This window comes from Dipodomys spectabilis, unplaced genomic scaffold, assembly GCF_019054845.1.
Source record: "Dipodomys spectabilis isolate Male_0828 unplaced genomic scaffold, ASM1905484v1 ptg000303l, whole genome shotgun sequence".
Lineage (NCBI taxonomy): Eukaryota > Metazoa > Chordata > Mammalia > Rodentia > Heteromyidae > Dipodomys > Dipodomys spectabilis.
The window spans coordinates 2302508-2325013 of NW_024870980.1; the positions used below are offsets into that span (position 1 = coordinate 2302508).

The 22506-nt window shown below is 35.3% G+C and overlaps 1 pseudogene; it reads left to right on the forward strand.

The window, feature by feature from the left end:
• The first annotated feature begins 2573 nt into the window (after window positions 1–2573).
• On the forward strand, window positions 2574–2674 carry LOC122127568 (annotated as a pseudogene).
• Window positions 2675–22506: the final 19832 nt, after the last annotated feature.

Here is a 22506-nt window from a genome sequence, read left to right on the forward strand (position 1 = left end):
TTTTATATTCTGATATATATTCTAAACCTAATTATTTATATTCTAATTCTATTTATTGGAATAAATATCAATTTATTTGTCAAATTATCAATTAATTCTAGTAAGTTTCATAGTGTGAAATATAAAATCATCACATATAAATATAAAATATATAACTATATATAATATAATGAAAAGGCTCATGTTTTGCATTGTTCTGTTGTGTTTAGGGTATCAAAGGCAACTCTATTTTAAAGTATTATTCCATTATCTCTACCTCAGTGTTTTGTAGAGTTAAACCTAAAGCTTTACCATTTGTAGATTTACAGCCTGGAGACAAGAGGAAACACTGTGGTTAAAACATTACCAATTTAAGGATGTTGAGCTTTTATTCATGTGTCTATTGGCCATCCTTCTTTCTTCTTCAGAGAAGTTTCTCTTTAAGTCTTTAGCCCACTTATATATTGGGCAGTTGTTTCTTTGAGTATTTGTTGTTGGGGATTTAATTTTTTGAGTTCCAAGTATATTTTAGATATGAGACATTTGTCCGTTGTATGGCTAATGAAGATCTTCTCCCAATCCGTGGGCTTTCTATTGATCTTGCTAGCTATGTCCTTTGCCATGCAGAAGCTCTGCAACTTCATGCAATCCCATTTGTCCAACCTTTCTTTGATTTGTTGTGTTTCCGGGTCTCTATTAAGAAAATTTCGGCCTGTACCAAGGAGACCTAGGATTTCTCTTCTTCCATCCTGTAATGTTTTCAGAGTGTCTGCTTTCACTCCAAGGTCTTTGATCCATTTGGAGTTGATTCTGGTGCAGGTGATAATGCAAATCAAAACAACATTGAGATACCACCTCATCCCAGTTAGAATGGCAAAATGAAGAACTCTAATAACAACAGATGCTGGAGGGGATGTGGACAGAAGGGAAACTTACTGCATTGTTGGTGGAAATGTAAACTTGTTCAACCACTTTGGAAAGCAGTATGGATGTTCTAAAAAAACTTCACATAGAGCTCCCCTCTGACCCAGTAATCCCACTTTTGGGCATTTAACCAAATGTTTAAAAACAAGACCACACTATAGCTACCAGCAGACCTATGTTTATTGCAGAATTATTTACCATAGCTAAGATACGGAACCAACCCAGATGCCCCTCAGTAGATGAATGGATCAAGAAAATGTGGTATATATACACAATGGAATTCTATGCCTCCATCAGAAAGAATGACATTGCCCCGTTTGTTAGGAAATGGAAAGGCTTGGAAAAAATTATATTAAGTGAAGTAAGCCAAGCCCAAAGAAACATAGCTCCCATGGTTTCTCTTATTTGCAATATCTAGTATATGTATGTGTCAAGCGGAAAAGGTCAGATAATGTGATGTTAGGAAAATAAACCTTTAGATATGTATTTAAGTGTTTTTTTTTCTTTCATACATTTGTTTCTAACGCACATATAAGATTATCTCTTTGTTGCTTTGTATTTCCCTCCCCTACATTATAACCCCTGCTTTCACTATATTTGATGTTGGTATAATTTTTGAGGGAGAAGGGGAAAAACAAGTCATTTAAGGATACTGTTGGACCCGTTGCAACAACGAGAAGTACAAGTTGTCATGTTGAAAACGAACTTTACAATTTTGGTGGGGGGAGAGGATTGGGTGGGGGCCGGGGGGAGGCTGGGAAAGTATGTGAAGGGTAAACAAAGGAGGAGGCTGCAGTGCTTGATAAGAAATGTACTCATTATCTTGCCCTTGTACCCTCTGTACATTATGTTCACAATAAAAATAATAATAAAAATAAAAATAATAAAAAACATTACCAATTTAAAGCCTAATAATGAAGAGAAATATATGGACTTCTCTTGCAACTATGAAAATATTTGGTGATAAAATGGCAGTAGTGTTAAGTTCCTGCCTGGTTGGAAGGTAGACAGGCCAAGACATTAGGTAATCATGCATATGAACAATTTTTCACTTTCTTGGCTTTAGCTACTTTTGAAATGGTAGGTATCATAAACAATCATATTTTGATAAAATACCTTCTAGTATGAACAGTTCTGGCTGAACTGTTCATCTCTCTATGATCCCTTGTAACTAAGATTAGTTTTGTTCAAGTAATACAATCTATGCTGTCAGAGTAAGATATTCTGGTTGGTCTGTTCCTACATGGAAGAAGGGTAAAGGGTCAGGTAGACATTTGTGCCAGTAAGACCTCATTCGGGAAAATTTCAGCTGCATATGTTTAGAAGTACCTCTTAAACAAGGCTTACTTTGAATCCATTGGCTCCACAGAGCTAGCACAGTTGGATAAATAAGTACTTGAAAAAGCCATCTCCTTTGGACTTAGCTATAAATACTTGAAAGTATGATCAAATTCTAAATGAAAAAGACTTCAAATAGTCATTGACAAAAAATTGCAAATGTGAGCAATCAACTGAACAACATATTTTTTTCAACTAATCACAGAATTTTAGGGAAATAAGATTAATAGCATTTTTAGGAACAATAACGTTTCCTTGTTACAAATAGGCACCTAAGCATATAAGCCTGTATAAATATTTCATCATTAAATACTTAAATTTACAGGATACTACATTCTTCAGCAGCTGGTATACCAAAATTACAACAATACAGAGATTAACATGGCACTTGTACAAGGATGATATGAAAATTTGTGAAGTATTCAAAGTTTTTCATTCTTCAGATGCAAGAAATGAAAAACAGCTATTAAAAAGTTGATTACAAAATTACAAGTGTAACAATACACATAATTCATATAATTAAAAGTTACTTTGACATCAATGTATTAAATTTTCACCTTAGAAGGGACTTTACATAGCATAACCTTTACACAACTTTTGAAATTAGACAACATTGTCGTTTCATCCCAAAGAAATATAATACAAAAAGACCTAGGGGAAAAAAAAGAAATCTTAAACTGTTTCTATATGGAATGCAATCTGAAAGGACACATTAATGAACCTATATGTTTTTTTTTTTTGAAGATCAAAGTTTATTTACTACCGGCATACAAAAACATATTGCACATCAAACAACCAAAATTAAAAAAAATTTAAAAAAGGAAAAGAAAAAGTGAAAGATACTCTACTGAAGACTAACATGTAGTTTATACAGAATAAACTTTCTGGAAAACGATCTTTTTTCAGTAGTTTAGGTTAAGTCTGAATGGACATGACTAATCAGAGCTTAGTGTTTTAACTAAAGCTATGTTTGATTTTAAATACTGTACACTTTAATAAATAAACCAAACAAAGCCTCAATGTAGAACAGTCACTGCCAATATCACCCAGTGTCCCTGCAGATGAGTTAACAAATGTATTCCAGTGGTCTGCAGTTTTTCCTCTTCATACAGCATTTAAAAAACACATTGTAAAACAGACCAGTTTCCAGACTAAACTAATGAAGAAATTACAATTCAGTGCAAAATATTTCAGACTGCATTTCATTCTAGTTTTCCTCAGGTGAAGAAGTGGTTGCATATTATTAAAAATGTAACAAAAGCAGCTAATGCTTTCATAAAGAATATTGTGTTAGGGATCCCACCCCCACCCACCTCCCCCCATCTCTGCCATATTTTGAAAACAAAATAACATTTCCTATAGCCAGCAACTTTTTTTAATGTTACATATACTATTCTCAAGCCACATCTGATGATATAGTTTTAACACAGTAGGTGTCAAAGTATGTTTAACATATGATTTCTTCAGGATCCCACCCCTTTCTGAATTCCAAATGGAGGAACTGAAAGTACGATGTAAAGACTGGCGATCCATATTCTATCTTTGGCAAGCTTGTACAACACTATTGTAAATGTAATGTAAGAGAAATGTAAACTAGGAACTTCTTCAGTTTATGAAACACCATTCAGGACTGCTGCTTCTTGGGTATTTTCCTCTTTTAAGGTATTAATCTTTTCTTCTCCTGGAGTACGTTGTAGTTTAGGAATTTCATCGCCAGAAGCACTAGTTGGGCCATTTATTGCCTTTTCTGAAGGACCATGCTCTTCAATCACATCTTTTGCCATTTCTTTCTTGTTTTTAGCCAAAGTTTCCCTTGAGAGGTTTCTTTGTCTGCTCTGAGACTCAGCTCTAGAAATATAATCTGCAACTGTGACTAGCCCATTTTCACTAACTGAGGCTGTATCAGATTCAGTCACTCCATCCATCAGAACAGCATCTTCATCAGTCCTTCGTCTACGAGACCGCCTACGACGGTTAGTACTGTGATGAGATTCGCTGGCATCAGTGTCTGCAGTCTGATCTGATTCTGTATTATCAAGTAAGCTGTATGGATTGCTGTCTGGATCTTTGAGCACAGAACTGATGAAAGGACACATTAATGAACCTATATGTTATAAAACAATGTAGAATTCAATGTATTATATCTAGGAGAGAATAAAATAGATTATGGACGCTATACAAACATAGACTATAGATTATTTTAAAATATACTTTTTCAGACAAACACCGGAAATATCTTTAGTTTCTATACTACTCATTTCAACAGATAAGTTAAAATTATTTCTGATTAACAAAATCACAAACTCTGGGGAGTTCCGGGAAGATGGTGGAGGAGAAGCTGGAGTCTAAGTAAGCTCTCCCATAGAAAGCAGTTTTAGAGTTCCAGTGAACAGTCCTAAGCCAGAGAATTACACCAAGTGTGCCATCACAGGACAGAGAGTTAGGACAGAGAGGGAAACCCAGGCAAGGAGACACTTCTGAGCTCTTGCCAGCTGCCGCCGCCACTGCGGCGACTGTGGCGGTGGCAGGCGAGCGCAGGAGCCATACCTGAGCAACAGAGAGTCCAGGATGAAGGAGCCAGATGCAACGGGCAAGCGATTTCTACTCAACACCAGCAAGAACCAACAAGGAGCAGACATATTCATCCTGCAGTTCACAGACCAGAGACGACCCAGGAACCAAGACATCGGCATGAGTATAAGCCTGATGTCCTCACTCCTTCTCAGGGAGCAGAGGAGGGAAGGCCACCCTTCCCTGCCCTAGCAACGGAGATCTCCATCTTGGATACCGACAAAGCTCAGAGGAACTGCTAGCTCCAACTCAGGCCTTGGAATAAAATGACTCATTTAGCAGGTCACAAGAACGTAATGGCGGCGTGACCTGCCAGACTCAGCTCCACCTAGGGAAAAGTCACCCAGCTTGGGTGCCAGCCCTAGGAGTGGGTTTCTTCACTGGGTATTCAGAGCCAGAGGCTGCCCCTCCCTCTAGCAGCCTCCACAATCAATTGAAAATCAGTAAACAGAAACCCTGAGAATGGTTCCTGCCTGGGCTCTGTGAGGTTTTCACAAACTAGCCCCGGAAAAGCTACTGATTGTTGAAAGGCCTCAACTCTACCCAGAACCTAGCCTCATCACTGCGTCCCCCTCCTTTGTGATACTCAAAGCAGATCTGCCTCCCAATGAACTAGCCTGGGAGGGGGATCGCCAAATCCTGGGTAAAGCAGAGCATTTTTCTGCCTGTTCAAACCAACTGACTTAAGAAACCAACCAAGCCACAGGACCACAAGCAGACCAGAGACTCCAGCAAGAGACTGGTTACAGTCACAAGGGAGATACAGGATTTTTTCCACTCCTCCCAAAAAAATCAAAGACTTTATTTTTCTCTTCTTCTTCTTCTTCTTCTTCTTCTTCTTCTTCTTCTTCTTCTTCTTCTTCTTCTTCTTCTTCTTCTTCTTCTTCTTCTTCTTCTTCTTCTTCTTCTTCTTCTTCTTCTTCTTCTTCTTCTTCTTCTCCTCCTCCTCTTCCTCCTTCTTCTTCTTCTTCTTCTTCTTCTTCTTCTTCTTCTTCTTCTTCTTCTTCTTCTTCTTCTTCTTCTTCTTCTTCTTCTTCTTCTTCTTCTTCTTCCTCCTCCTCCTCCTCCTCCTCCTCCTCCTCCTCCTCCTCCTCCTCCTCCTCCTCCTCCTCCTCCTCCTCCTCCTCCTCCTCCTCCTCCTCCTCCTCCTCTTCTTCTTCTTCTTCTTCTTCGTTTATTTTTTATTTTTGGTAACTTATATAAAACAACTGTTTTTTAATCTTTAATTTTTCCCTTTTTTGAAAAAAAAAATTGTTTTCCAGAACCTTTTTCCTCTTATAATTTTTATTTTAGGGATACATGAGTGTGCGTTTTTCTTTCTTTTTTGGTTTTCTTTCTCTTTTTTTCTTTTTCAATTATGTTTTTGTTTAGCTCTACTGAACTTCTGATCTTTTTCTCCTTCCTTTCTTATCCTTTTCATCTTCTCCTCTCTTTCGTTCTTCTTTATGTGACTTATTTTTTGTCCTGCACATCCTCAGATAAACCCGTTGTTCACTATTAGACCCTATCCCCCATTGTGTACACACTTAATCCACAAATTTATTACTCAAGTCAAAACCTCTAAGACTTAAATTCCTTAATAGCAGTACTACCTCTTTATACCTATATAATATTTTCAGCATTTTTATTTTTAAGTTTTTCACATCTCCTTTATATCCCTCCTCTTCTCTCAATAAATTCACATTCTTATCTAAATAGATTGTTATCGATTCTACATAATTTTATTAATTTTTACCTTTCTATTTTTTCTAGTCTCTTTTCTTTTCCCGTTCCCTTTCTTCTTTTTTCTCTCTCTCTACTTTCATCCTACCCAACCTATTTCCTGCTTTGAGATTAGGACTTAGTTAACTCTCCCTGAGCCTCCCCACATCAATCTATTCCTATTTTTTACCCACATTTCTCCCTAGACCTAATAATTTCTGGTCTTCCAAATTCTTCTTTGCAGTTCGTAGCTCAATAACCTATAGTTCTTTGATGTTCAATAGATGTATCTGTTGAACTAGATAGTATCTGTAGACTATTGACTGTGCAAATTCAGACTTGGGTTAATGCTTGCCTTAAGATAGTGTTCTAGCACAAAACTGGTGCTATTTTCATCTAAATGGACAGAGTAAGCTGGAAAAACACTAGAAAAATGGGAAATCCGGGTATCCCAAGTCCCAATCTTGATAATCAGGGGACAGAAAAGATAATGAATAATCCAGAGGAGAATTCCCAAATAGCTCTACAAACACTGCTGGCAAACATGATAAATCAAAAGATTGAAAGCATACAAAGGACTATGTATGAGCGAGATAGGGAGAGAGAGGAGGCAATCCAAAAGTTTATATAGGAATATCATAAGCGTGAGGAAGCTACTCAAAAACTGATACAGGATTTGCATGAGCAGCTTGAGAATACTCAAAGAGAAAGGCAGGAATGGCGTGAGCAGGCTGAGAACACTCAAAGAGAACTACAGGAATCCCACAAATGGGAGGAAGCTAATCAAAGAGTAATACAGGAATTGAGAGAGCAGGATGAGAATACACAAAGATCACTAAAGGCATTCATGGAATCTATTAACAAAGAGCTGAAGAAAGTCAGGGAGACCACAAAAGGAATGCTGAATGGAACCCAACAGAAGGAATGGGAGTCCAAAGAAACCATAACGAATCAACTAAGTGATTTGAGAATAAACACTGAACATCAAATTGAGGAAGAAAAGAAGTTCATACAAGATCTAAAACAAATCTTCAACAAAGATTTTGAAGCCTTAAAGCTGACCAATTAGAAGGAAAAGAGATAAAAAACAGAGTAGAAAGTCTTCACAGCAGGTTAGACCATGCAGAAAATCGAATCTCAGGGATTGAAGACAGCCTAGATATTATAGAAAAAGAACATACAACCAATCAAGACAAGTGCAAGAAAAATGATAGATCTAACCAAAAGTTGGAAGACACCATCAGAAGACCTAATCTAAGGATAATGGGTGTAGAGGAGCACCTAGAAACAGAAGTTAATGGCCTAGGAAATTTATTTAACAGGATCCTAGCAGAGAACTTCCCAAACATGCAAAAAGATAGGCCTATTCAGATACAAGAAGCTTTTAGAACTCCAAATAGACCAGACCAGAATAGGACATCCCACTATCACATTATAATCCACACAGGATCAACTCAGAACAAGGAAAAGATCCTTAAATCTGTCAAGGAGAAAAGCTTAATAACCTATAAAGGGAAACCAATTAGAATCACCTCAGATTTCTCAGCAGAGAAAATCAAAGCAAGAAGAGCCTGGAATGATGTATGCCATGCCCTAAAAACAAACAACAATCACCAAGAATACTGTACCCAGCGAAACTCTCCTTCATAACTGAAGGCCAAATAAAAACCTTCCATAGCAAAGAAAAATTGAAACAATACATCTCCACCAAACCAGGCCTACAAAAGATTCTTAAAGATGTCCTACACATAGAAAACCAACAAGACCAAAATAAAGACAAAGAAACTGCACATAAACTGAGAATCTAAGAACCATAGGAAAAACCCAGTTTTCACAGGCCCCAAGAAGGTGGATTACATGGCAGGAACTCCCAAATAGCTCTCAGTCCTTTCTCTTAACGTTAATGGACTGAACTCTCCAATTAAGCGACATAGACTGTCTAGTTGTATTAAAAAAGAAGACCCTTCTACCTCCTGCCTTCAGGAGTCACATCTTGCCCGTAAAAAGAAACACATATTCAATGTTACAGGTTGGAACAAAATCTACCAAGCAAACGGACACCACATACAGGCGGGAGTTGCAATCCTAATATCAGATAAAATAGACTTCAAATTCAAATTCGTGAGAGGAGATAAAGAAGGTCGCTACATACTAATTAAGGGATCTCTCTTTCAGGAGGATATTACAATTCAAAATATCTATTCGACAAACAACGGAGCACCCAAATTTATCCAAGAAACACTCTTTCCCTCAAATCCCATATAAATCCAAAGACATTAATTGTTGGGGATTTTAACACACCTCTCTCCCCACTAGATAGATCAACTCCGCAAAAACTCAACAGAGAAACCCCAGATCTAAACAGCTGCACAGATCAACTAGATTTAACAGATATCTACCGAACATTTCACCCAGCAGCATCAGAATACACATTTTTCTCAGCAGCACATGGAACATTTTCTAAAATAGACCACATTTTAGGCCACAAAGCAAACCTGTCTAAATTCAGAAACATTGAAGTTATACCTTGCATTCTCTCTGACCACAAGAGAATAAAATTAGAACTCAACACCAAAAGCCACCAAAGAAAGCCCTATCAGGGCTGGGAAGTTGTCTCAGTGGTAGAGCGCTTGCCTTGCTTGCATGAGACCCTGGGTTCGATTCCTCAGCACCACATAAGCAAAAATAAAAAACCTGGAAGTGGCGCTGTGGCTCAAGTGGTAGGGCACTAGCCTTGAGCGGAAGAGCTGAGGGACAGTGCTCAGGCCCAGAGATCAGGCCCCACAATCAGACGAAAAAAAAAAAAAGAAAGTCCGGTATCACATGGAGGCTGAACAACACACTGCTGAATCACGAGTGGGTCATGGAAGAGATTAGAAAGGAAATTCAAATGTTCATGCTATGCAACAAATATGAACACACAAATTACCAGCTCCTCTGGGACACAGCAAAAGCAGTACTTAGAGGCAAGTTTATAGCTCTGAGCTCCTACATCAACAAATTGGAGAGATCTGAAACCAACAATTTAATGACACATCTAAACATCCTTGGAAAAGAGCAGCAAGATAAACACCAATCCAGTAGATGGAAAGAAATAATTAAAATTAAATCAGAATTAAATGAATTAGAATCCAAAAAAACTCTAGAAAGAATCAACAAAACAAAGAGTTGGTTCTTCGAAAAAATTAAAAAAATTGTCAGACCCTTAGCAAATCTTATAAAAAAAAAGAAGAGAACACACCCAAATAAATAAACTCAGAGATGAGAATGGAAACATCACCACGGAAACAACCAAGATTCAGAACATTATAAGGGAATACTTCTCAACATTTTATAATAATAAGTTTGAGAACTTGACAGAAATGGACCTTTTCCTAGCAAATATTTACATGCCAAAACTAAAACAAGATGAGTTAATCCATCTTAACAGGCCCATATCAAGCGTTGAAATAGAAACAGCAATAAGAGAACTTCCAGCTAAAAATGTCCAGGACCAGATGGCTTTACAGCGTAATTCTACAAGGCCTTCAAAGCAGAGCTCACACCAATACTCCTCCAACTCTTCAATGAAATTGAAAGAGAAAGTTCACTACCGGACACATTCTATGAAGCCATCATAACCCTCATCCCAAAACCAGGCAGGGACTCATCAAAGAAAGAGAACTACAGACCCATTTCTTGATGAACATTGATGCAAAACTTCTCAACAACATTTTGGCCAATCGACTTCAACAATTCATCCAAAAAATCATACCACGATGAAACAGGATTCATTTCATGGATGCAAAGCTGGTTCAATATACGCAAATCAATTAATATTCTTCATCACATCAACAGGACCAAGAATAAGAACCACATGGTTATCTCAATATATGCAGAAAAAGCATTCTAAAAGATCCAACACCCCTTTATGATGAAGGTTTTGGAAAAACTAGGAATCCATGGAACATTCCTAAATACAATAAAGGCTGTATATGACAAACCTACAGCCAGCATTATAATTAATGGTGAAAAACTATAGCCATTTCCTCTTAACTCAGGAACAAGCCAAGGATGTCCACTCTCTCCACTTCTCTTCAATCTAGTATTAGAATGCTTAGCTACAGCAATAAGACAAGATGCAGTCATAAAGAGGATCCAAATAGGGAAAGAAGAAATAAAACTCTCCCTCCTTGCAGACGACATGATCTTGTATTTAAAAAATCTCATAGACACCACTCCCAAATTACTCAAGCTGATTCAAAACTTTGGCAAAGTAGCAGGGTATAAAATTAACCCCCCATGTTCCTGGGTTGGAATGATTAACATCCTGAAAATGGCAATACTTCCCAAGGCTATCTACAAATTCAACACGATACCTATCAAAATTCCAACCTCATTCTTCAAGGAAATAGAAGAGGCAATCCAAAAATTCATATGGAACAATAAAAGACCCTGAATAGCAAAAATGCTCCTCAATGGAAAGAACACTGCTGGAGGAATATGAATACCAAATTTCAAACTGTACTATAAAGCCATAGTAATCAAAACAGATTGGTATTGGCATAAGAACAGACCTCAGTACTAATTGAATAGAATTGAAAACCCAGAAATGAACCTATAGACCTATAGCCATCTAATCTTCGATAACGGAGCTAAAACAATAGAATGGAAGAAAGACAGCGTCTTCAGTAAATGGTGCTGGCCAAATTGGTTAACTACTTGTAGAAAACTAAATCTAGATCCTTATATATCACCCTGCACCAGAATCAACTCCAAATGGATCAAAGACCTCGAAGTCAAAGCAGACACTCTGAAAATATTACAGAATGGAATAGGAGAAACCCTAGGTCTCCTTGGTTCAGGCCGAAATTTTCTTAATAGAGACCCAGAAATACAACAAATCAAAGAAAGTTTGGACAAATGGGATTACATAAAGTTGCAGAGCTTCTGCATGGCAAAGGACATAGCTAGCAAGATCAATAGAAAGCCCATGTATTGGGAGAAGATCTTCACTAGCCATACAATGGACAAGGTTCTTATATCTAAAATATACTTGGAATTCAAAAAATTAAATCCCCCAAAAACAAATCCTCAAAGAAACAACTGCCCAATAAATAAGTGGTCGAATGACTTAAACAGAAACTTCTCTGAAGAAGAACGAAGAATGGCCAATAGACACATGAAGAAATGCTCAACATCCCTAGCCATAAAAGAAATGCAAATCAAAACAACATTGAGATACCACCTCACCCCAGTTAGAGTGGCAAAAATCAAGAACTCTAACAACAGATACTGGAGGGGATGTTGAAAGAAGGGAACCTTACTTCATTGTTGGTGGAAATGTAAACTTGTTCAACCACTTTGGAAAGCAGTATGGAGGTTCCTCAAAAGACTTCACATAGAGCTCCCCTATGACCCAGTAATCCCACTTTTGGGCATTTACCCAAATGTTTACAAACAAGACCACACTAAAGCTACCAGCACAACTATGTTTATTGCAGCATTATTTACCATAGCTAAGATAGGGAACCATCCCAGATGTCCCTCAGTAGATTATTGGGTCAAGAAAATGTGGTACATATACACAATGGAATTCTATGCCTCCATCAGAAAGAATGACATTGCCCCATTTGTTAGGAAATGGAAAAACTTGGAAAAAAATTATATTAAGTGAAGTAAGCCAGGCCCAAAGAAACATAGGTCCCATGGTTTCCCTTATTTGCAATATCTAGTATATGTATGTGTCAAGCGGAAAAGTTCAGATAATGTGATGTTAGGAAAATGAACCCTTAGATATGTATTTTAATGTTTTTTTCTTTCCTGCATGTGTTTCTAACGCATTTATAAGATTATTTCTTTGTTGCTTTGTATGTCCCTCCCCCACAGTATAACCCCTGCTTTCACTATATTTGATGTCAGTATAACTTGTGGAGGAGAGGGGGAAAAACAAGTCATTTAAGGATACAGGTGGACTTGTTGCAACAATGAGAAGTACAATTTGTCATGTCCAAAACGAGCTTTACAAAGTCCGTGCGGATGGGGTTGTGAGGAGAAAGATTGCGATTGAAGGGGGGGGGGGGCTGGGAAGGGATGTGAAGGATAAACAAAGGAGGAGGCTTCAATGCTTGGTAAGAAATGTATGCATTATCCTGCCCATGTAAATGTAACCTCTCTGTACAATATGTTCACAAATAAAATTAAATTAAATTAAAAAAAACAAAATCACAAACTCTGCATAAATCATTATAGATGTATACAAAAACTCTTGAATACATTTTGACATCAAAAGCAGGCAATTCACTTTGAAGTACTCCACAGAATCCGTGAATTGTTACTATAAGTTATTGTTGTTATTTGGATTGTGAAAATATGTTGTATTGACACAAAGGAATTAATGACATTTTTGAAATCTAAGAAAATTAACCGAATCATTAGGATTTAGGAGAACAAGTTATACAGCCTTCCACAACTTCAAAGAGGTAGTGATACATACTTATCCTTTTGGTAATATCAAATGCAGTTTTTTTCCAAGTGGTTCTTCAGACCTGGTTTGACATATTGGTTCAACAGTTCCAGTGTATTTTTGCTATCTCAATTTCCAGCAGCAAGATGCAAGGGGGTCAAGAAGCTTTACTTTGGGCACTGGTATCTGAATCATGAAGAAGAAAGAAGCCACTCTGGTATTATTACACGTATATGCAATATGCAGGGGTGTCCAGCCATCTAGTTATTGCATGTGACCCTTGAGCCACCAACTCACGGACAATGTCCAAGTGTCCACTGTAGGCTTCCCAATGAAGAGAGGTATACTCATCATCATCCCTAGTATTCACATGAGTGGCCTTTTTGGAAAGTATTCTCTGCACTGTAGTAAGCTGGTTATTTTCAGCAGCACAAAGAAGAAATTTGCTTGGATCTTTCTCCATTTTTTTTCTTGTAATTGTTACCATTCCTCACTTTTTCATCTTGTTCCTCATCTTCATCAGAATTGTCTAACCAGATACTTTGAGTGCCAGTGGAAATGAGGTGTCCATGTATTTCCCTAATAGTTCATGTTGGTTGAACTGGTCAGAAATATCTGGTGAATTTTCTGCGTATGTTTTTTCACCATGGTTTATTTTCTTTTTCCATTTTTACTATTCGAAATTATTCTAACTGGAGATTAGGGAATAAATGGAGAGCAGAGGAAAGATGTTCCTCCATATTCAAAGGTACAGACAAAATGAGTACCAGTGGTGTCTTCATGTGCAACTTATTCTAGGAATGAGAAATTGTGAAATAATGCCTCCTATATAAATGATTTGGGAAATGGCAGTGCAGAAAGTGAAATGATTCAACCCAAAATATAAAACAATATAAATTAGGATAATTATGGAGCAATCATATTATCTATGAGAGCCATGAAAGACAGAGATGAGCTATCCACAAAATCCATGCCTCTGATCAATTTTAGAACAAGCAGAAATTTGTTTTAAAAAAGATGGAAATAGAATTTATGTATTTAGTTGAAATTAGTAAATACCTTTTTAATAGCCTACATAAGAATCTAAATCCTTGATAGTACTAGTAACAGATCTCACTGAAATTAGTTGAATCACACTTTTCCTGTACAATGAAGGAATAGGTATAGACTAGGAAAGCAGCTAGAAAAGGCAGGCCGATTGTATCTGTGAGAAAACTTTGTGGAAACTGGTATTGAGGATTACTTACTGGTGACCCACTTGCATTGGAAGCATGATTCTGAACTCTTGCTTGCTGATTCTGAACTATTGCTTTGATCATTATATTCTCCAAAAAGAAAAAGTCAGAATTGATAACAAAGGACTACTAATCCATTTTGACTTTTCATTGAGCATCTTCAATCATCAAAATCACATGAAGACAATAGACAGGCCTATTTTTTTTAGATGAAAACAAGTGTCTTTTTTAAAAAAAGGAATTTAAGTAGTCTTCCAAAGGACTTCTATTTTACTTACTCCATTATACATTTTTCCTAATGTTGAGTAACAATAAATAATGAATCTATTAGAAAGCTCTTAAAGCTCATCTGTTCAATAGTGAGTTCTCTTACACTATATTATGGTATTTTTTTGTATGGTCTTAGGAAGAAATTTACATTACTAACTTGAATTTGTGACAGGAAAATATCATGATTGTACATCTTTCTTCTATACTCTGTTTTACATTATTATCTAAATATGTGCATTAAATAAGTATAGAGGAAAAAGTAGAAGCCACACTGGTGGATCATGGCTTTAATCCTAGATAATCAGAAAGAAGAAATCTGAGAATTGTGGTTTGAAACCAGACCAAGAAAAAAAAGTCCATGAGATTTTGATTTGAAAGTAACAAGCAAAAGCTAGAAATGGAGCTATGGTACAAGCAGTGAAATGCTAGCCTTGAGAAAATTAAAACAAAAAAATAACAAATTCTGGGACAGAGCCAGGCCCTGAGTTCAAGCTCTAGCATTAGCATCAAACTAATTAATTAATTAACTAATTAATTAATTAAAAATAAATTAAGTGGTCAAATGTGGAGAAAATGCTCAGGGATATCACCCATGCTCTTATCTCAAAAACTACAATCTACCAAAAAAATCTATTTAATTAATACCTGTGTAAATAGAGTATTTTCATCACCCAAATGCACATCCATGCACAGTTACCTTTGCAAGGTAACTCTGTTATGTCTGGAGTACCACATAACATTATCACTTAAGTAGAAAGCATTGCAACATGGGTTCACTCTATCTCTCTAATGGATTTTTCTCCACACAAATATTCAAACCTTACAATTATTCCAATTCTTTGAAGTCATAGCTTTTTTCTTTAACATCCATAAAATTAGAGTTTGAATTTAGTGTCTTGTGTCTCCTAAATGGGTGTTCTTACCAATTTGTCATGCCCCCAGCCTTAAATTATCCAGATTAATTTTCAGAAAGAATCTGGCTTCCTACTTATGTATGATCATGGTCTCAGTCCACTTGATGTTATTCTTCCTGGAATTTAGAATAACAGGTGTCTGGCATTGTGTACAGATCTTTCTGTCCAGTATGGGCTTTAACCACTATCCTCACAACAGTAGACTCCCATATACTCAGGTTTTTCATGAGCTTATCATAGTTGATTTTTTAAAATAAATCTTTGCATTTCCTGCAGGTTCTTGAGTACTGAATTAATTTGTGTTTTCTTGGGTTGGTTTGTTTCATTTGAATATATGTATTCAGTGGTTCCTCACTTTTCCTTTGGTTTCTTTCACTCAAGTTCTTACCAAAAGTGCTGAGAAACCAATTCTTCTTTCTCAAGATAGTCAAGGTGAACTTTATTCCAAAGCAATTTCAGTAATATTTAAACATCTTCATATCTATGAATGGTATACAAATGCTAATCACTGAGAAGGGTCTTTTTATTTTCACAGCAGTCTTTGGCATTCACAGACTTATCATGAATTATACCAATATAATAAAACTCAGATGCTTGCCAGGAGTAGAAAAACCTATTACTAATGGTTTGAGAGGCTTCCCTTCTCGTGAATGAAATACGCTGCTTGATGCAGGATTTCACAGAATCATATTGCTAGGGAGAGCCTAAAAAATCAGGTAACACTACAGAGTTGAGGGAGATTACTTGACCTCCTGAATAATTTACTTTTATGTCAAATAAAAGCAGGCTTCCAAAGAGAGTAGACTTTAGAGAAACATGTTGAGTTGTATGTAAATAGGTGCTTAGCTGACTTTGTTAATTGGTGGACTAATACAGGGAAATAGAGTACAGCAAGGTAAAAAAATAAAGAACTCTGCATTGAAATACTCATTTGTGTGTGTGTGTGTGTGTGTGTGTGTGTGTGTGTGCATGCACACCTGTGCGTGTACACACACACGCATGTGCATTGCTCATGTATGCATTATTCATTGCTGAGGCTTGATAGTGCCTAGACACTATCCCAAAGCTTCTGTGGTCAAAGATAGTGGTCTACCACTTGAACCACTACTCCACTTATGGTATTTGGAGATAATCACATGTATTGTCATGATTGGACTGGCTTTGAACAGTGGTCTTCAGAACTCAGACTCCCAAGTAGCTAGCTAAGCTGATTCAGTCTCTGAGTAGCTAGTTAAAATGCTGCCTGTCCTCTATGCTTCACAGCTGTTTTATACTTTTCCTGAGGTAATCACAAGTCTAAGTCATATATGTCTAATTGTTTAAAAATATTTACTGCTTGGCACCAGGGCTCCCAAATGTACTCTTAACTACTTAGGAGGCTTGAGAACAGAACCCAGGCCACATTTTAGTGGACTTCCTTAATCTATAGCTGGGTGCATTGGATCATTTCCACCATCCTGCACTATCTAGAGACTAAAATTGGAAGGACGGCAGGATCAAAGGCAGCCATGGTAGATAGTGCAACTCTAATGCCTTTGATGATGGGAAGGCTAAAAGGACAGATCAGGTGCATGTTCTTGTGGAAAGGGAACCCCTATCCTAAAATTAACAACTGATATGATGCCAGCCTAGCAAGAACAATACACCAAATTGAAATCCCCACCAAAATAAGTAAATACCTTAACATCCAAAAACATAGTAGAATCTGTTCTTTGCTCTAATATAATCTTTATCTGATTATCATATAATGTGACAGAATAGTTTCTTCGTTAAACTTATGATATATTAAAAAGGAGCTAGAAAATTCTGTCTCACTTCTTAAGTGCAAACGAATGGCAAATTGCCTGATTTCTTACATATTTGACTACCACTAAAAATTCGTCCAATGATTATTATAGTAATATATTCTGAATTATTACTTTACTGTGTAACCGTTTTTAAACTTTTTTGCTTCTCTGTTGAAGTTTAAGTATTTAAATTGTATCATCAAAATATATTCCTTGGGTACTTGGGGCAGTTCTTTACTAAGTTTTTAACCAATGGCTTCTAAGAGTTCTTTTTTTTATTGTTAAAATATTGTACAGAGGAGTTACAAATAAATGGGCAAGATAATGAGTGCCTTCCTTATCAAGCATTGTTGCATCCTCCTTTGTTTCCACTTCCCATCCCTCCCCATCCCCTCCTCTTCCCCCCTACCCAATCCTCCGCCCCTCCACAGTCAAAGTTGTAAAGTTTGTTTTTCGACATAACCTCTTGTACATCTCATTGTTGCAATGGGCCCACCTGTATCCCTATTTAAGCGATTTGTTTTTTCCCTTCCCCTCCAAATTTATACCAACAGCAAATACAGTGAAAGCAGGGGTTATACCGTGGGGGAGGGACATATAAAACAACAAAAAAAAATCTTATAAATATGTTAGAAATAATCGCATGAAAGAAAAAAAATTGAATACTTATCTTGGGGTTCATTTCACCTAACATCAACTTATCTGACCTCTCCTACTTGACTCAGACAAATACTAGTTATTGCAAATAAGGGAAACCATGGAACCTATGTTTCTTTGGGCCTGGCTTACTTAACTTAACATAATTTTTTTCAAGTGTTTCCATTTCCTAAAAAATGGGGCAATGTCATTCTTTCTGATGGAGGCATAGAATTCCATGTAAGAATTCTTAATTGGTATATTATTTGGTTTATTTTTAATTTTCATTTAATTTTATTGTAAAGATAATTTACTTAGGGGTTACATTTTCATAAGTAAGATAATGAGTACATTCCTTATGGAAGGAACATTGTTATCCCCTTCATCGATTTTTTTTGTTTACTCATACAACTACTGATGCTTTTGCAATTGCTATTGGTCAATGGGTACTTTTTCTTTCTTTGTTCATGCATTTTTATTATAAAATTGATATACAGAAGGTTTACATTTACTTGTCACCTAAAGAGTACACTTCATTTTATTTTCTAAATTTCAAATTATGAACTTAATTACTTTTTTTTTTGTTTCATTAGGGTAATTCTTTTTTCAGAGCTGTAGGATTAATTAATTTAATTTTGCATGATTTTCACACATGTAAATTAATCAGACACATATATTTTGCTTTTAAAATATTTAACATGTGAATATATAAAATTATTTTCTTAATGTTATATGGTTGGTGAATTTAAATAAATTTATTTTCTTATAGTTCTAAACATATTTTTCCAGGTAACAAATACTAACTGTATTTTCAAGAAGTACATACTTTATTAAGAAAGGCTTCATTACCTGGTCACTTTTTGAAAATTTACTTTCTTGTACTTGAATTTAAAAAAGTTTGAGCTGGGCATGGTGATTTGTGGCTTCATTTTCTACCTATAGGAGGAACTGCAAATAGGTTTGTAATTCAGGAGAGCCTGGGAATCTATGAGACCTTATTCTAAAGATATCCATAGTGAAATGATTAGAGATATAGCCATCGATAGCGAGATATGGAGCGCGCACCTGGATATCATATTCTAAATCTTGAGTTAAAACACCAGTAACCTCAATCTTTTGTCAAAATAAAACGATACATGTTTCAAAATGTTTATTATTTAAAACATGTTTGCAAAGGTTCTCATCTGTTCTATTTCTTAATTTTCATTTTACTTAATCTATAAGAATCCAAGTGTATTGTCTTTTATTTCTCCTAAACTTTTAAAAGGTATGAGCAATATTATTATTTCATATATTAACATTCTTTTACTATTTGTGATAATTTCCTCTGTTTAATATGAAAATATCAATATTCCAAATGTGTGTACGTGGTGTGTGTGTGTGTGTGTGTGTTTGTGTGTGGTTGTGTGTGTGTGTGTGTGTGAGCTTTGTGTGTACTTTGTAATGTTGGGGGGGTCAGATCCATGGTTTCACATATGCTAGGCCAAGGTTTTTCCACTGCACTATACTGTCTAGTTGCAATGTAGTGTTTTAAATTATGACTTTTAAATTTTCATTACTAGTGATTTTTCAAAATTATATATGATAAAATGTGATCCATATTCTATCCACGTTAGCAAATTTTAATGTTATTTAGAATATTTCTACTGCCTTTCCACTTTCAAACACTTGTGTTGGTTATTGATAAAGGTTTTTATTTCCTTCTTTTCTCTCTTCATTTTGCCATTAGACTTTACTTATTCTTTCTCTATTTCTTTGGAAAATAATTATCATATTCCTATTATAATTACTTTACATTGTAAGAGGTCTATACAATGCTTTATTTTCTATTTTATTTTTCCAATCTTTTCTGACTCTCAGCCCACACTATTAGGTGGATTAAAAAGAAACTTGTTTCAGGACACGTTGATTATTTTCCTGCTTCGATTCTCTGTAGTCTTTCTGTCTTTTGAAACAAAATACTAATGGCATACAGCTCCTATATGGTCCATCATTCTGTCCCCTCTCACTCTCCTCTGTAGTACAGCTCTCAAGTCATTATCATTCAGCTTTATTATATTGTAGCGTTATCTAAATTTTAACTCATTCCTAAATTAATTTTAGTGGCTTCAAGCATTCCCTAAAGACATTTTTCTATATATAATATCTGGGGCCTTGTGTTTTCACAAGGTGCAAAATATGAGTGACTATCAAACATCTAGATAACTGTGTTATTGGATATTGGTCAACCTGCTCAATAAACTCGCATGTTAGTTCAAGGAATACAGATCATTCAGAACAATCTTTTAAAATGGTGTAGCTTGAGCCCTCATACTAGATTTGAATCTTATTACCATGTTTAGTAGTGAGGACAAAATAGCTCTACTATAAGAACAGACACAGAGAAGAATGTAACAGATTTATCAAAAATAAACTCTTAGTTTTATGGTCAAAAGATTTTTAAAAGGATGCCATGAACTTTATCAAATAAAAATAGAATTTTAAAAAGGTGTATTGGCAGTATTGCTTCTCTAGATTTAAAGAATGTTCTTGGATTACTACCTTAAACCTTATACAAAAATTTAAAATAAAAAATGATTATCAAACTAAATGTGAGATATAAAAACCGATAATATGTAAATGTAAAAATTCATGACATTGGATCAATAAAGGTTTCTAAACATTTGACATGGAAAACGTTAGTGGCTAAAGAAAAGCAAGAATAAACGGGTTAATATCAACAGATGACCTTTCATAATTCTATGAAAGAAGTGAAAACATGTCCAACCAATAGAGGGCACATATTTGTTAATGCTTCAATGTTAACTCGACAATGATCCTGAGTCTTAACTACTTTTATATCTTCTTATTACATATAATTTTTTTCCTGAACAGGTTATTTCTTTAAAAAACATATGTAAATTAATCGTCAATAAGAAGAGCAAATGAATTAAGCTCCTCTTTAGTATCTAAGAAACAATAAAAATAAAACTCATTTCTCTGACCATAATATAAAAAGATGACAGAAAACATAGTAATGCGTTTGTGGAGAAATTGATATACTCTAGATAGCGAATGATTTGTTTAATACTGCAATCAATTTTGCAAGCAAGTTTTCAAGTCTTCTGAAGGTCAAAGAGAATTGTATATGATCCAGCCATTACACTTCTATGTATTAGTAAAGAGAAGTAAAAAACTTATTTGGACAGGGAATGTAGTTCATTGACAGTGCACTTGAATAGTATGTGTGAGAATCTGGAAATAATCCCCAAAACAAATTTTGAAAAGACACACTATAAAGGATATATGAAGGAAAAATTCCTGTAACTTAATTTTGTATCTATTTTTATGTCTGTTCTAAAATTTACAGCATTTTTTTTCATTTATTTTATTTTATTTTTATTATTGTGAACATACTGTACAGAGGGGTTACAATTACATTGGCAAGATAATGAGTACATTTCCTATCAAGCATTGTAGCCTCCTCCTTTTTTTACCCTTCACATCCATTCCCAGCCTCCCCCATCCCCCACCCAATCCTCGCCCCCCCCCCAAATTTGTAAAGTTCGTTTTCGACTTGACAACTTGTACTTCTCATTGCTGCAACGGGTCCAACTGTATCCTTATTTAAACGACTCTGTTTTCCCCTTCCCCTCCACAAATTATACCGACATCAAATACAGTGAAAACAGGGGTTATACTGTGGGGGAGGGACATACAAAGCAACAAAGAAACAATCTTATAAATGCATTTGAAACAAATACATGAAAAAAACATTTAAATACATATCTTAGGGTTCAATAAAATTTACAGCATTTCTATTTGAAGAAATGCAAGTTTGTGAAAATTAAGCTTGGAAAACCTCTGATTGTACCATTCACTTCCAAAGAACTAAAATGTATACAATAAAAGGAGATAAATATATTACATGTGAATTTCATGTCTGCAATATATATATATATATATATATATATATATGTATGTGTATATATATATATATATATATATACATATAGTTAAAAATAATTCACACAAATTACAGAATACCTAAAAAGATGTTTTCGTTGTTGGCTAAAAATTCTTTGTAAACTACAGTTTTTAAAACAAAGATGTGATTCTGTTTATTTTGTTTATTTTGGTATTTTTTTGAGTTTATACAGAGATAACTCAATCAAAAAGTGTATGTGATAACTGGAATATCTAGGAATTATGCATCACCTATAAGTAATTGATAACATTTTCTGGAAGAAACTTTTAGCAAATGACAGAAGATCCAAATCTATGCATGTACATTTTACGAAAGCCATGTTACTTGCTCAATCCAATTGCTTTCCTTTTCTTTGCTAGAAAAAAGTATTCTCAAGATAAGAGCCAATAGCAGTGAAAAGAAACAAAATACACAATCATCTTGATTTATTTGTGAAAATAACAAATGAAATAAAACAATTCCACTTAAGGAACTCCAATATTAGTATCTATGAAGATGTTCCTGAATGGATCCATTCAGGATCCATTGAATTTTTGGAATTTTAATTTCTACTAACATATGAAAACTCTAACAAGAAAACAAATATAGTCTTAGAGCAAACCAGCCTTGGAATAATTTTCTTAATTGTTTTGAAATTACAAAAGAATTGATACCATTAAAATGATCCTTTCCTATGGAAATATTTAAAAATGTTTGTCTCTTATTATAATTCAAATAACAAACAAGAGAAATTTTATAT